This window comes from Lygodium microphyllum, chromosome 10 (genome assembly GCF_053477565.2).
Source record: "Lygodium microphyllum isolate KBCC chromosome 10, Lygodium_microphyllum_v1.1.10, whole genome shotgun sequence".
Lineage (NCBI taxonomy): Eukaryota > Viridiplantae > Streptophyta > Polypodiopsida > Schizaeales > Lygodiaceae > Lygodium > Lygodium microphyllum.
In genome coordinates, this window is record NC_141144.1 from 30,787,987 (window position 1) to 30,806,096 (window position 18,110).

Genomic DNA, 18,110 nt, shown 5'->3' on the forward strand with positions numbered 1-18,110 from the left:
TGACATGGAGCATGGTAAAGCTTGGTTGGATAGCAAGACTAGCTATGTTTCTTGCCTTTGCCTTGATCATCTACTATACTTTTAGATTGATCACCTATTAAGGGGCCTTGGTCCTATAAATTGATCACCTACTATACATTGATTAACCATGTTGGGGGAGGAGGGCAACATATATGGACACACACCTCTCACATCATATCAAGTGTACCAACATATGTTGTTAGAAGATAGGCATAGGAACCCATTGTAAGAAAGGGTATATGAGGGTAGATGGGTGTGAATAGCCTGAAGGGTAGGGGAATTCCTAACTCTAGCTAGGTAGAGGCTATATAAATAGCCTATGGGTCACTATCAAAGTTGAGATAGAGTGTACCCCAGTTGTACCTTTAACAACTTAGTAAACAAGATTTTGTTCTTGTACTTTGAGCTTCTATCTCCCTCTTGTGCACACTTTTTCTTGCTACAACTCTGCTCTTTCACATGATATCAGAGCCATTTCTGATCTACTCAACTTCCCACAGCTCTATCTCAGTTAAGTGCACAAGGAGAACTCCATTTTTCATCCTATCTTCTTCACCTCCATAGACTATTTTGGACCCCCTAACCTTGATGGACTTGATGCATGTGTAGGAGGGCATTTGAGCTTCTACTGCCTTCTATAAACCTTCTCTCCACCTCAGGGTGCAACTGTGTGGTAGGTCAAAGCTCGACATTGGGCAGCTAGGAGTATGACATTGAAGGTTCTCTAAAAAATGGCACAGTTCTCACAGTGTGGTAGCTTGCATAGTAGCGCAGCCTGTAGCAGGCGCAACAATGGCAGCATCCATGGGGCTTTGATAGCCCCCCAATTGGCTATCTTCCCCCAAGAGGGTTCCTGGAAATTCTTCCTCTGCTGCTCCCACAGAGTCAAATCCTAACTATGTTTTCATGGCAGCCATAGCCATAAGCTTGAAAGCTTGACCTTCTTGTTTTTTTTTCACCTTTTGCTGTCACTAATAGTGATTTTAATCACTAAGTTATCTTTTCCAGAGTCAGTTACTAGTTTGAAAACCCCATTTCAAAAGTTCCTTCACTCGGTAGAACATCACCAAGCTTATCAAGACCGACATCTACCATCTCTGGCAGCATAAACTAGAGATGAGTGCTTGTAAGCACTAAAGCACATTGCTCAATCATTTTGCTGTTGGTATTTACTCAATCTGGGTTTTTTCATCAGAAAATTAAATCCATTGAGTGCTTTACTTCATTTTGTAAGGCTATGTGTACAACTATAAACACATAGACCATCCTATCCGAAACTTGTATTATATATCATGTGTGGTTTTTTTCAAGTACCCTAGTCAATGAAATCAGAGAGATGAGTGTCATTGTACTCTCCTCGAAGTCATCGACAAACAAGCATTGAAATCATAGATTGTCCTTGTCCAACACAAGGTTCATCTACTAAACCATACCACAAGGAGGAGCCCAAAGTCCAATCTAGGTTCACATCATTGAAGCCTAAAAAGACCATTAAACCTCATATGAAGATTGCACATAAGAAAGGACCACCAAAGTCATATTTTGAAGTACTACATATGTATGATTTTCAGCCCTTCTCTTCATTGAAATTTTGAATATCAATTATTTGTAAGGGTGTCCTTGATTTGCTTCCGCATTCATTGGCAAGTTTGTAAGGGACTAGACACTGCCCTTGTCTTAGCAATGTTAAGACCTTCCCAATGGCCACAACCTATGCTGATGTCTGCCCTCAAATTCGTAAATTTGATGGCAAAGATTTCCACCCATGGCAGGTACTTATCAAGTACAAGATGATGGAGAGAGGGTATTGGCCTCTCATTCAAGACATTAGAGCTATAAACTCTGCAAATCTGGTTGATGTAGAGGATGACCAACATGCACAAGCAATCATAATGTTACACTTAGATGAGTCCTTGATTCATCATGTTGATCAACTAAATACTGCTAAAGAAAAATGGAATGAGCTTGAAAAGCTCTATGGAGGCATTGGTAAAAATACTAAAATCTTTCTTAAAATTGAATTCTTTAGCTTGGAATATAAGTCAGGAGAAGACTTGGAAAAATTCATTTGTCACATGAAGGGTCTCATGGCACAACTTGCCTTAGTTCAAGCTCCAATCCATGAAGAGGATGCTGTTGCTGTTCTCCTAAAAGCTGTGAAAAAGGTGTTTCCTACCCTTGTAACCACCATTACCAACATTCCAGATCCTACCTTGGCAAGTACCGTCCAATCCTGTTTGGATGAAGAAAAGAGGAACCACAAAGAAGGCAACACCAATCAAGCATCTTCAACTTCCCGTGATCAAGTATTGGTACATACATTTCTCACTAGATGTTCTTTCTATAAGAAAAAAGGCCATATTGTAAACAACTGTTGGAAGAATTATCTTGAAAAAATGAAATGTAACAAATGCAAGAAGATGGGACATATCACTAGTAAATGCCCCAACATTCTTGAAGTACCCAAAGAACTAGTGGCCAACTATGCCTTAAATCCATTTGATGATCGACTTTTTTGAGTCCTTAAACCATCTAGCTATAAACACTCTTGTAGTCTGATCTATAAAGGCATCCCGTTTGTTTGAAGTGGGGGACATCTTACATGCCTTGTAATCCAATGCCACCCTGTCATTGAGGGGGGGTGTTAGAAGATAGGCATAGGAACCCACTATAAGCAAGGGTATATGAGGGAAGATGGGTGTGAATAGCATGAAGGGTAGGGGAAATCCTAACCCTAGCTAGGCAGAGGCTATATAAACAGCCTATGGGTCACTATCAAAGTTGAGATAGATTGTACCCCAGTTGTACCTTGAGCAACTTAGTAAACAAGATTTTGTTCTTGTGCTTTGAGCTTCTACCTCCCTCTTGTGCACACTTTTTCTTGCTGCAACTCTGCTATTTCACATATGTCAACACTATTGTAGTTTATTCCTCACTTTATGGCCCCCCACCACCCTCATCATCTTCCTCACTATCGATAATGGAGCCCATAGGAGATACACCATAGCAAGGAGGAGAAGACATGACAATGAACCTAATATACATCGATTAACCATGTTGGGGGTCCTCAAATAAGAGTTTTTAAAAAACCCCACCATGATGCATTTGTGGGCCTGATGGCACCATGGCCACTACGACATACATGGACACACACCTCTCACATGGCCGCCACCCAACGCGAAATACATGGACACACACCTCTCACATGGTATCAGGTGCACCAATCAATGCCAACACTATTGTAGCTTCTTCCTCAGACAATGAACCTACTATACATGAATTAAAGATGTTTGAGGTCCCTAGATAAGCATTTTTCAAAAAACCACTACGGTGTGTCTAGAGTCTAGATGGTGCCATTTGGCCACACACGTGTTGTAGTGGATTTAAAAAAAAACTCTTATCTAGGGGCCACTCCACTCAATTAGCTATTCTAGCCACTAGGTACACAATATTTTTGAGGTTTCATGAATGTTATAAGCATTTAGAGGCATCAACATCATTATCCTCATCTTTATCAATATTAATTTAATCATCATAATCTTTGGGCCCTCTCTACCTACATAATTATAGAAAATATATCAATTAAAAAATCATAGCATGAAGATAGTACCACATAACTATTCAAAACATATTAATCACAAAGACGATTCTCAAATGTGACAGGATCAAATTACTCAAGAACCACATTAAACAAACCCATATATAAGGGTAAATTGAGTGTACATATACAAAATAGATTGTTGCAAAGCATTTATAAAAGTGGGAATTTTAGTCTTGTTCACCCAAAATCCTCCTGCTAGCTACATATCCCTACCATGATCCTTCCTTTTGCATGGATTATGTAGAGATATGAATATTCTTATCATAATCGTTACTTGCTCTTACATGAATTGTGTAGATATATGCATCTTCAAAAAGGCTAGATAAATATGCTTTGATTGCTCTTAGAGAGCCTCTAGATTTGGGGTCTTCCCTTTTTCCAAGCAAATATTTTCGAGCAAGATGGGGAAACTAAGCAACATGTGGCAAAGTACATGAGATGGGGTTGTGTACTTTTTGGCAAAATACATGTGCCAACAAAAACCATAGCAACAAAAACTTAGGATATTACAAAAATTAGCCTTGCACATGATGGATATCCATATACGTTCTATAATCCAACATGCTTAGACCATGAACATTAGTTTTGCAAATGGAAATTCCCATAGACATAGCAAAAAAAACTTTTCTTACATATGCCATTTTTGGAAAGTTAGATAAGAACACTAGAAAACTAGTTCTGCTCAAATATTCTTCATGAAACTGAAATATTCTGCATCTTTGTTAACGAGATTTATCTTCAATGCTTTACAAAAAAACTCAGAGGAAAAGAAAAGATATCCTTAGATCAATTCACATACCAAGTTAACCTAAAAAATTTTCATGATTAACATACACCAAGTAGTCCCAAAAGAAAATATTTCATCATGCCTTCTTTCATGATAGTAATACCACAAGGCAATGACTTAGATGTGATTTTGGGACATCCTTTGTGCGATTCCACAAGATGGAGTCTTTTGGGTCAAGTTTGAATGCTACAATAAGCATTGCAACAAGCAATCCATTGAAATAGCGCATCCTCTATGGGGGTCCATCTTATTAAGTGAAGATAAACACAAGCTACAGTGCCATTAGCAATGTAATTGGCTACATAATCAAACTCCATAGCTTCCAAAGCATACAAGTTGCATGTTGTTGCGACATGTCACATAGGTTGCATGCTGTCCCAAATAATTTATGGGTCATATCTCATGGTGACATGGCACGTAGGTCTCATGCCGTACACATATTTTGCTCTTTGAGGTTGCATGCCACATAATCAAGCCCTCCTCTATACAAGGCTGCATTGATGTGGTGTCTGGCAGGCAATTTGCACGATGACCAATAGTGAACAACGATGCCCCTTCCAAACATGTGGCATGTGACTTATAGCTCTAGTGAGAGGGCTCAATCAAATGGCATAGGCGCTATTTGGAGACAACAGCGCGAGGTAGGGAGGGCAGGACTAGAGGCAGGAGTGATCCCTCATCTTGGGAGTGGTAGTAGCCACGTGACTTATCTGGAGGACTTTATAAGTTTTTCTTTTGTTCTTTTTGCTTAATTTTTTGCAATATCACTTGTAATGACAATCATGTTTCTAATAGTTGTATGTTGTTTTCTTTGCAGCACCCCATTACAAATCATGATCCCATCGGCTTAGAGACTCGATATGCAGAGGGACACCGTCTCACTGCATTGATCGATAGATTGTATGCACACGACGGCCCAATAAGTCACTCATCTTTCTTGTCCATAGTTACTAAATTTAATTAAAATGCATTATTGTATGGTGGACTGATATATAGTTATTTGTTTTTTTGAAGAGTCTATTCGATGCTCCTTTGTGGTAGGACGAGCTTTCGGATGGCGAGGATCTATAGCTCATGCTTGGATCCATGGATTGCACATCCTCTTCTTTTTTGGTCCTATGATCTATGTAGGCATTTTCTATGCACTATGTTATTATCATCCTTTGTATTTTGCCATGATTCCATGAGTGCTTTCATTAAGCGATCTTGTATTTATTTTATGTATCAGTCTAATTGTGGATTCAAGTACACTTTGCCTTCATTTTGACAACTGTTGTACACTGTACTGTAAACCTTTTGTATGGCCCAAATACAGCACATAGTGCTACAAGCTGCCATGCCACAATTTTTTTTTCTCTATAACCGTCACTATTAGCATTGCAAATTTACTACATGCATCGCTAGTAGCATTGTAGTTTGCGTCGCAAGCAGTCGCTATTTGCGTCACAAATGCAAGGCAAATAATGATTGTTTGAGATGGTTCTATGGCATTGCTAATACCGACGTGCTTAGCGACGATAGGGGTAATTTTTTTAGTTAACATTTTCGTCGCTTTAAACGTCGGTATGAGGCCTATATCTTGTAGTGTATGTGAAAAATAATTCATACAACTGTTATTATCTTACTTAAGTTGATTTTATTCCTAGCCTCAACTTATCTTTAACATTTTCTTTGAGACGACATGTGAGATGCCTCATCTATAATCTAGATGAGTTCTCTAAGACTCCTCTATTAGTCAATTGAAACATTATGTTTATGTGCAACATTGTCTAGTTTCCTCTTGGGAAATGATAGACTTAAATCTACATGGGAGTTCTGGTTCTACTTCACAAGGGAAGCACATGACAATTACTCCTAACAACATTCTAACACCTACCTAAGAAGGGGGTCACTTTGCAACCAATCAAGGGGAGAGTGGTAACAATTCACTTGGTTCATAGAAAATGGCTAATATTGCACTTGGTTCATTTAGAGTGGACCTATCTTTTCAACTTCCATAGCCATTAAGTACTCAATCACACCATGTTTCTTGAAAATGGTGTTAAATTGATTATATCAAATTGAAATTGGGGAGGGGCTCATGTCCTTAATCGCACCATGTTTCCATTAAGTAGTGTTAAGAGTGAACCTCTCATTTAGACTTTTATAAAATTGAAATTGGGGAGGGGGTCATGTTCTAGTTATGTGTAAGAAAGTTAGTCGACTTATTGGGTCCACCAAGCAAAACACTAGTTTTTAGATCCAAGATCTCTTAGTTTCCTCAAAGGGTTTGTTTTAATAATATGATTAGAAAGGCAAGTAACACATTGTGTAGACATATAGAAGTAGTTTCATTTTATTATCTCATTACACAGAATTCATTAACACAACCTTTAGGTACATAAATAAACAAGTCAAAAAACAAGATTATTCAAAATAGTATGTTATAAAACCATTAATTCAATAAGGGCGGTTCAAATTATTAGAGTCCTATTAAGCTCTCTTGAACCTCCACGGTCATTCTAGATCATGATAATACTTGACACTTGGTCCTTTGCCCTAATACATTAGTAAAAAACATATAAACACTTATCAATCTTGTGAGAATGTAGGACCCTCATCTCATAGAATGAGTTTTTCTAGCATGTTACAAGATGCTTAAAATTAGTCAGTGTGGGGATCCAAATGGTCTTTACTAATATATCCTCTTTAGAACTATGTTTTGTTGTTCTTTATGTGTGAGACAACACATCCTAGGGCCAATCCCCCTAGGGTGTAGGAGAGTTGTAGGGTCCACATCATTCTATTGGGGGCCCAGTGGGGGGGCGGGGGGGGGGGGGATGCCCTCTATGTGTGTGTAATAGGGTGAATTAGTCGCCTATATATAGGAATATCCTTATGCTTGGAGTTGAGATGGGCAAACTATTAGACTACAATTCAAACATTATATCTATAAATGCATTAGTTAGATAAACAATTTGGTATCATCCAAACGCTCCTTGGTCGTGAGACCATGAGGATTATTCGGTGTGTGTCTAGCTAAAGCTCATAAAGCCAATGTTGGGCCCATTTTTGGTCCTAATACTTGGTCTTCTTAATAACTCTATAGGACAAAAATATCCATGGCAATATTTATAACAAAGATAAAAGAAACTCAAGAACTAGTTGAAATCTAGCTTTCATAAGGATGATGTTGGAGTGTAAAATTCATAGCAAATTGGTTACCTTGTAGCAATCATTGACATATTGAAGGTCTTCTTAATGTCTCATCCATCAAACATTCGATATTAGGCATGAAGATGACTACATTTCACAAATTGATTTTGTTCTATAAGGATCTCCACTAATCCTTGAAACCACAATCTAATACTTTTTACAGAAATAAAGAATAGATTATATATAAACCAATCAACAATGGCGTCTCCATGTTGAGGGTTGATTTTTCTCACAACCAAACATGTAGATTTATTCTAAACAACAAAACTACCATTCTTCACATAGCCAACCTGAACAATAGACATGTGTTTTTTCAAAAAATTAGAGATGTATTTCTCAAAATTTTCTAGCTCAATTGAGTAAGTGATGTATACAAGGACACCACCTACCTTAACAAGACTTGTAGCTACATTAAGAAGCTCTTGTTGCAAACTCTATAACTCATCAATATGATCCAAACCTTTTTTCTAGTGCAAATTTACTTAATTTGATAGGAACCCAAATCCACCACAAGGAGCATCTATGAGGACTTTGTCAGCTTTAACTTGAATTTCACCTATAGAGTTGTGTAAATGTCCATAAAGGATGCACAAATATGTTTCAAGGTCAAATGTTATGTTGTAGCTTCCAACAACTATAATCTACCCTATATTATGTCTATTGTTTATTTTTTATAAGAACAATTTTTTTTGAACAAGTTTCCATTTGACAAAACACTTTTTCTTGGAGCTACACAACCCATCCATCATCCTCTCCACTAGAAGCCACTTTTTGCTAACCAAATCCATCATCTTAGTGTTTGTTGCTCCTACTTAAATCACTATATGTGGCCATGGAGGCCCAAGAGGAACACTAAGAAAATGGGGAAACTACCACAAGAAAATCTATCTTCTCACAAGAATACCACACGAAGAAAAAGAATACCAAGAACAACCAATCTTCACGCAATATCATATAGTGAATCTCCCGTGAATTTATCACAACAAAACTTCAACATATTCTTAATATGCTTCATACAAACCATCAAACAACCAAAATAACATAAAATAATGATCATATAGTATTCATATGTTATTCATCCTCATAGTATTCATATGTTATCATCTTCATAATCTTCATAGTCTTTCTCTCAATCTCTCTCATGTAGATACAATGTTTCTTCATGAAAATTGGCTATCTCTCGTACACTATCTCTCCCATATATGATCTCTATCAATGGTACATAAGAATAATTAAAAATCACTTCAAATGATCCTCTCTTGGTCATGGATACCCCTCCCAAGATGTATGCCTAATATAAAGAGGCACTTGAGAAAGACCCTTGGGAGCTCATCAATGTCACTCTTACTTCAGTCTTCACTTCAAGCATTTATCACCTACTTCTTTTACTTTTTTGAGCTATTAAGAGCTTCTATTATTCTCTTTCCAAGATTATAAATTTTACCCAAGCTAAATATCCATCCGTCAGAACACTTATAGAAGCATATAGAAGACAACAAAAGGCATATAGAAGATCTACACGAGGCATAAAATCCATATAATTCAAAGCAAAAACCAACTCAAACCATCAAATTTAATCTCAATAATTCCTCAAACCATTCATTCACAATCATAACTTCTCAAGTAGCAAAAAGAAAACAGAACAAAATAGATGCAAAATAGACCTATTAGAACTAAACAGACATACTACAGAACCAATCAACACATCATAACTCAATCAAAGACCATCATGAGCTTCTCAAACCTACTCAATCCATTCCAATATAATTCAAAACACTTCCAAACCATCAAAATATAATCAATAAAATACAAAATCAATCAAAAACCACCCAAAATCCAACAAAAATTAGCTAAAAATATAGCCATTTTAGCACTCAAGAGGCCCTTGCAAGAAATTGTTTGGATTGCCTAGTCATGCTACCTTCATTGTTGCAAGATAGGAACCCTAACCTTCTGCCTCTAGTTTGTTGATGGAAATTATATCTAAGAGTAGCTACCCTTCCTGCAATACAACCCTGCCTCTATGACATCAATTTGGCTTTCACTTAAGAGGTTAGTCAACTATGTTGAAGCTTTTAGCTTCATCTCTTTATCTATCTCAGTATGCTTCTTTAGACTAATTTGTGGCTAGTTTCTCTATATAAAACCAATCACACATGTAGTTGTTGGCCTTCTAATAAATACACAATTTCCACAGCTCTAACTACCTTAAAAATATTTGCCATAGTGCAACCACCTAAGTAGTGATGTTAGTTTGACAACCCACCCTATGATCAACTCACATGCCTTAGATGCTTCTAGCATTTAACCAGAGTGAGTGATCTTTGAAATGAAATCAGGAATCCATTCTATGCCACCCAAGAGGCCATAGAAGCAAGCCTTGATCAATAGTATTTTAACCTCATAAAACTCCTTCTTGCTTAGGTGCTGTTATTTTCTATTCTTTGTATATATTCCATTCTATTTTTTACTATTTCTCTTTTCCCCCCAAAAACAATGTTCTCTCTTTTGCTTATCGCATCGTTGGACCAAATTGGTTGCATTAAGTCCCTCGTAATGTGCATATTGGATAAACATTTGAACCAACACTGACAATGCAGTTGTTTGAATAATAAACCATGTAGACCATTTCCAAATGGAATGCTCCCAAAACCCCATTGGCTCCCCCTACACATGCCTTGACTTCCCATAAACTTTTTGTTAGGTCATCAATTTACTAGTTCTTTTGTTGATTTCAAGTCTCGTGTTAGGTTCCAAAGTTCCAAACTCTAACTACCTATATGAACATTGCACTAAGGCGTGACCTTAGTTTTAGACATCACTTTTAAAGGTAATCAATAGAACCTCATGTAGCTCGAAACATTGAGTCTAAATAGTACATTAATCTTCTTTGCACTTACAAATGGTTGGGACCATCCTAAAGATTTTAGCACCATAACCCTCTTTTTAGAGGGAAAATGGGGTTTCCTTTTTAGCACGATACCACATATGCTCCTCAGTGCAATATGGAGCTTTACATCAATTGTTTGCACCAAATTTTATAAGTGTACTAGATGCTTGCACTGCATCTTGTGATTAGAGTAGGTGATAATATCTTGCTACCCCTTCCACTTCCATTTAATCCTCAATCCACATTCATTGATGGGATTATTATATTATCCTAATGCATCAACATAGTTATACTAATTCAAATAAATTTCTTATCATTTTTTTTGAACTAATAGAGTCCTTGACTTCTCCTTTGTGTTGTGTCATTGCAAGTACTATGAAAATTTGTAGTGCATTGGGATCTAGGATCCTTATGGCACATCACATCCTTTATGTTCTCAATTTGAGCTATTGATGGTGTTTATCATTGTATAGACTCTATCCTACTAAAAACATGTGTAATATCCATCAAGATTGTTTGCCCTAGCATGCTTTTCATGAGACAAACCATCTAGATGTTATTATTAAAGTATTGTAGCTTTATAAGTTCGTAAGTTTATTGTATTGTATACAATTATGTCTTCTTACTATAGATTGTAGATGAAGGCACATTGAACAATTGGTTAGTTGATGGTGTAAATGATGGCAAAACCAACACGGCTAGATTTCACTTTGTTTACTTTATATAGGTCTTAAGGCATCACTTTATATGACCATGTGATCTTAATATTTTATACATGTGCATGTAAGTCTACCAATGTATGTATATCTAACTATATTTGACCAACTATTTGCAACCCATTAGGACAAGGCTAATAAAATATGTACATCAGCATATGGATTCATGCCAACTTAGGAAAATGTTGATGCCCTATCATTGAAATATAGGTGATCAAGCCTAGTTTTCCCTCCATGCATGTGTGATTAGAGTGTAGAATTTTCCATGTTAGTTGTGCCAAATAAAATTACTCATGTCCACATCTTGTGTTAGATTTAAAAATCAAGCAAAGTTACCATGTTGGAATCACCTAAAAATATGGCTTCCATATCAAGTTCCTATTGAACCATCTTAAGCCAATACCATGAAATGGGAGATTGAAAAGAAAAAGCCACACATGTAAAATGACATTTAGGAAATGAGGCATTCAAAAGAACAATCCACACATGTAAAAGGGTGGAGAACACTCACCTTAAGGCACTATAAATAGAGGCCTTGTGAGAAAAAATTCCCTCCTCTCTAGAGAAACCCTAATATGATTTTCCTTTAAGTGAGCGCAAGCCCAAAACCTAATATGACTTGCCTAAAGGTAAGACCAAGCACAATCATATGATCGGCCAATATGGCCAAACGAGAGTGTTTAGAGAGGAAACATTCTTGCTTGGGAATGAACTAAGCCAAAACACCAAGGTCATTGTGTTGGAGCTATATATAGCTCACCCTATCCTAGATTAGGTCTCACCTATACATATGTAGATTGTGATCAATATGATATAGTCTTTGGGAGTGATCTCTTCTCTCTCTATTGTTTCTCTATATATCTTCTCTCTCTACATTTCAACATGGTATCAGAGCTATCATGATTGGCTACAACTAATTCCTTGAAGAAGACAACTAGAAAGTATACCTATGTAGTATCTCTTCTATTCTTGGTTCATGTTCTTTTTATGCTTAAATTTGATGTATTGTGTATGTTATGAATTTTGAGTAGAGAAGAAGCTCACTTGATCATCATCGATCATGCTTTAGATTGTAGGTATGTTGAATTGTAGATATGCCTTACTTCGACACCCTAAAAGTTTCTATTTAGAAAACTCTTTAGAGAATTCCTTTATCAAGAAAACTAGTTTTTGTGCTAGGACTCCCAAGCTTTCTTCCTATCAAATCTGTGCTTAATTTATAGTTCTATGTCAAAAGTTATGTCAGTTAAGGTAAACTAGACTTGAAACAAGAAAACAAATATGTCAGAGAGAGAACTAGGGAGAGAAGAAGAGGAGAGAGAAAGACTGCAGAGGAGAGAGAAAGTCTGCAAGAAGAGAGAGAAATAGAGTGACGAGGAGAGAGAAAGACTAGAATTGGAGAGAGAAAGACAGGAAAGATGAAGAAGCCATGGAAGCTTGGAGCAAGAAGGGAGAGAAAGATTGTAAGTGTATTGATTTGTCAAAAGATGTGAAAAATTACAACTTATCTCCTTATATACCAATGTCAGTGTGACATGGCATATTATCAACATTTAAACTATTTCCAACTTCTTACAATCCATCCCTTCCCAAAAGTTTTTGTCCCCAAAAACAAACCTAGAAACAAGCTAAAGAGGAGATGGATAGAACAGAGTACTACTCTGTACAGCATTACAAGGGATAAAAGAAAAGATTACCTAATACTCAATAGTAGTACTAATCTATACAGGAGGTCAAAATCAGCATATAGCCTCCCGGATCAAAAGGAAAAGTTGTATCTTTGCCATGCATAGGATCAACTTTCATAAGATCGAAATCAAATACTGCTGGAAACATGATCATCATGATAGTACTCACTAACAAAGTCTCCATTGCATGATGGTCTTCCAAGTCCACATGCTGTCCATAATCTGCCTTCTTGAACTGAACTTCTTATTGTTGAACTTCTTGTTGTGGACTCATACCAGAATGGTCTTCAACAAGATGTTCTTCATCATTTACATCATAATATTCAAATAGTAAGATTATTTTGGCAGACTTTGCTCTACATGTGGCTTGGTGATTACAAGATAGTGGCTTAGCACAACGATAGCATAAGCCCGCAGCATGCAGTTCCCGTATTGTATCACTAGTAAGGTGTCTAACACGTTTAGCTTTAGATAGCAACTTACACACCTATTCATCACCATTGGTCAGCTCTATGATAGTTTTGACATGCTGCTCATAGTCATCTTGCTGCTCATGCATAACAGATGGCTGTCCATGCTCATCATGTACAACAGATAGCTGTCCATGCTCATCATGTACAACAGATGGCTGTCCATACTCATAACCAGATTGCTCATGCTGTCCATACTGCATATGGTGATAATAGTCCTGCTGCACATCAGAGGGATAGTTAGGTTGAGCATATGCAGTTATTTCCACTGCAGTTTGCTGCTCACATTCATAAGCATGTTGCCTTTGATCATTGATCCCACTGTATTGGTCATAATCACTTGCTTGCTGTTGATCAAAGCTAGAAGTGTACTGATAAGCATAACCATTTCTGTTACATCCATAAGAACTATGTTGCTGAAGATATGGATGCTCCTAAGCATAAGCATGTTGACCATAATAACCATTCTGCTGCCAAGGTTCAATGGAATGATACTCTGCATTATGATATGGTACAGATGTACTTGCATACTGCTCATATTCATTTGCATATTGTTGCTGTTCATATTCATAAGATGCATATGAATCATAGTGTGTACCATCAGCATATACATGTTGTCCATAAGCATGAACATTTGATCCAAGTGTACCATCAGCATATTGATGCTGGAACTAGGGAGAAAAGAAGAGGAGAGAGAAAGATTGCAGAGGAGAGAGAAAGACTGCAGGAAGAGAGAGAAATAGAGTGACGAGGAGAGAGAAAGACTAGAATTGGAGAGAGAAAGACAGGAAAGATGAAGAAGCCATCAAGAGAGAGGCCCTGGAACGAGGAGCTCAGAGAAGAGATGAGCACATCCAAAAACTCCAGACATCAGATTTTGGTGAAATTCCCACACGGTCATCAGCAAAGAGATTAAGAGCAGACTTCTGCATTGGTTCCCACGCCTCAGGTGCTGTATAGTGAGGGTTTAGCATGGTACATTCTAAGCAAGAATGTAGACGTGATGCTCCATCATCACTCCCTGAAGAACGAGCCTTGTTTGAGACCGTGAAATAACCTCAATGGGAGTCTAAATTGTGCAGCAGTGAAGATGATAATGGAAAGGAAAATTGCAGGTGGGAGAGGCCTCAACAAGGAGAGCAGCGACGATCTGCAGCTCTCAGTGCCATCATCTTGCATTCACAGAAAGTGGATGAAGATTTCCTCAAGGAAAAGAAAATCAAGGTGAAAACAAGGAAGATGGAGGGGCCTGTGATTTGGGATGGCGATGCCTTCCTATTGTCTGATCAATTCTGCAAATGACTCAAGTGGCAAATGACTCAAGTGTGGATGATAAGATTGGCAAATGGAATTGGAGATGGACTCTGTGATAGATGAGATGGTACATGCTCCAAGTGATCCATCAGTGGATGACAGCTGCTACCATTTGCAGGCATCATTGCGTTCAGTTCCCAGTTGGTGTATTGAATCGCCATTTTGATAAACTTCTACAATGTGATCCTCGGCTGAAGGCACAGTCTATTTTTTTTTCCTGATGACCTCCTTGCTGTGGTGGAAGGGAAGCTGAAACAACTGCTTGCTTGGCTGATGGGACACCAATTGTTGAAGACTGGCGGGTCAGAAATTTGCGGAGGCAATCATTTCAGAGAGGATCAATTTTGGCAACATTAGAACTGCTTGCTGATGACAACAGAAAATAGCTCTCAAACTTCTTCATCCTCATCATCAGAAACCTCCTTGGTGGTGGTCTTCTCCGTCCAGAGAGAGATAGGATAGCTGATAAACTCACGGTGCTTCTTGATTTGCTTCTTTTCTTTGTACATCACCACCAACAACAAACACATACGCAGAAAACAAGAATCACAGATGCTATGGCACCAGTAGCGGCGAGGGCTACGTTTCTTTTGTTTTCACTTAAAAAAAAAAAAATCCTCAGAAGCGCAAACAGCACTTAAGGGATAGCCACAGAGTCCTGGATTGCCCATATAAGAGGCAGGCATAAACTTCTTATGAGACATTTAGGTAAAGGAGACCTTCGACTTGTGCCAAAGAAGGTGGAAGAGCTCCTGATAGCTCATTTTGCGAGAGGTTAAGGTATTGAAGGCTCTTCGTGTTCCCAAACATGTCAGGAATCTGTCCCTGTAATTCGTTTTGAGAGAGGTCCAAGTCCATCAGCCCCCAGACAGTTACCCATGCTGATCGGATTTGTCCAGTCAGGAGAGATTGATCACCCATCACTTCAGAAGGAGTCCACACTTCACCTCGTGCTGCGCCTCAGAGGAGGTATGCAGATCTTCGTCAAGACCCTCACGGGTAAGACCATCACCCTCGAAGTTGAAAGCTCTGACACTATCGACAATGTGAAGGCTAAGATCCAAGATAAGGAAGGAATCCCGCCCGATCAGCAGAGGCTTATCTTCGTTGGAAAGACCATCACCCTGGAGGTTGAGAGCTCAGATACCATCGATAATGTGAAAGCCAAGATCCAGGACAAGGAAGGGGTCCCTCCCGACCAGCAGCGGCTCATCTTCGCTGGCAAGCAGCTGGAGGATGGCTACACCCTGGTAGACTACAACATCCAGAAGCGGACTCCAAGCTCGATCAGGAAGCCTTCCGCCTCGAAACAAAGAAACGGCTCCGCAGCAGGGAATCGAAGAAGCACTAGCGCTCGGCTTCGAGGATGCATAACCGGTCTCCAGCACAAAAGGGGGAATACATTGGAAGATTAAGGCCCGTAGTCAGCATAAAGAAGAGACAAGAGAGGGCCTGCTGTAAGACGTTGGAAAAAAAAATGAACCGTCATTAACACATGATTAAAAGGAAAGGAATGTATCCACTAAAATTTCTGATTCATCATGTCTTGAAGCAGAGATGTTGTGTAAACTCCCAAGAAAGCTGCCATTAATGCTTCTGCATGCAGTCCTTATGGTCAGGAGGTGTAAACTCCCAAGAAAGCTGCCATTAATGCTTCTGCATGCAGTCCTTGTAGTCCAGAGATGCTTTGGAAACTCCCCTACTGTTCCCGTACTTGTGTACCTGTGACTCAAAATTCCATGTAACTAGAAAGTTGTAACTAGGTGAAAATGAGGGACTAACTGGGACCAAGAACCAAGGCTCTGATACCACTTGTCAGAGAGAGAACTAGGGAGAGAAGAAGAGGAGAGAGAAAGACTGCAGAGGAGAGAGAAAGACTGCAAGAAGAGAGAGAAATAGAGTGACGAGGAGAGAGAAAGACTAGAATTGGAGAGAGAAAGACAGGAAAGATGAAGAAGCCATGGAAGCTTGGAGCAAGAAGGGAGAGAAAGATTGTAAGTGTATTGATTTGTCAAAAGATGTGAAAAATTACAACTTATCTCGTTATATACGAATGTCAGTGTGACATGGCATATTATCAACATTTAAACTATTTCCAACTTCTTACAAAATAGGACAATAGCTTTTTGTGCAGACTTCTATGACACATGTTTCATCACAATTATTCACTCTTGCATTTCTACGTTTCTGCCAAAATTAGCCAAATCATCATCTATTCTTGGCCAAAAAGTAAAGCGATAATGTTTTGAGTGTTGTTCATCTGTGTTGGACCAATTTCTTCTTTCAAATGTTTTATCTATTTTGGGTTGTTTTATTCTTGCCCACATTTCATCTATCTTGGGTCTATTTCTCTTTGGAGTATGATTTTTGAACTAAACATCTTTCCTTACATCATAGCTTCTGTGTACGATTTGTTATGCTACACTTTTGTCTCATTGTTTCATATATGGTGTGCAAATTCTGTGATCTCATATTGTAAGTATTCTCTCAGCCAGCTATGTCGAATTCTATAATCCTCAATGGATTTTCTTTTGGACAACGTTCCATTCCTCACTTTTAAGGACAAGGATTTCTTGGATGGAAAGTAAAGATATTGCTAATTCTTGAAGGCAATGACTTGCATGATATTGTTCTTGGTAATTATGAATGTCTACCTCAACCAATTGATCAGGCTCACAATAATAACCTTGTAACTAAGTGATCGATCTTTGAAGAATGGCAAACTGGAGTATTTGATAGCAAATTTTGAAAAGAAATCTATTACAAAAATACTTTATCTTTGTAGTTAGCTTATTGAGTTACGATACAACATCAGAACTTCTATGACAACACATATCAAATCATTCAAGAACATTATCAATCAGCTTGTTGCTATTGGTGATGCTATTTTACAAAAGTAATTAGTAACATAGCTTCTCAATGATACTGTAAAGGATCCTGCTTATGATAATATTGTTACCATAAATCTAACAAAGATGGGATCAATTTTGATCAAGCTTGTATATCTTCGATTGAATGTTCACAACAACATGAATGACGATATACAAATCAAGAAGCAGTTATGATCTCACAAGAGGACACACAGTTAGAATAGATCTATCAAGCTTTACTTTCTTGAAGGTGTCCCTTTTCGTGCTCTACACGTAGGATTCATGGTAGTGGTAACTTCTATTGTCTCACGTTTCTTTAAGACATTATTATCATTGTAATAGAAATGGTCACACTATAGATGATTTCTAGGCAAAACAATATGATGAACAATATGGTATTACAAATAAACAACCACGTTTATCTAGAGATTATTCTCCTTGTGACTACTACAAAAAGAGTGATCATCCAACCCACCTATGTTTCAAGAGGCATTTTGATTTGGATTGTAATAGAGCATATGCTGCTACACATGATGACACTATTGAAGAAGCAAATTG

At 38.0% G+C, this 18,110-nt stretch overlaps 1 pseudogene; it reads left to right on the forward strand.

Annotated features, from left to right (window-relative positions):
- Window positions 1-16,097, forward strand: part of LOC148029847 (polyubiquitin-like) — a 258,440-nt pseudogene extending 242,343 nt beyond the window's left edge.
- Window positions 16,098-18,110: the final 2,013 nt, after the last annotated feature.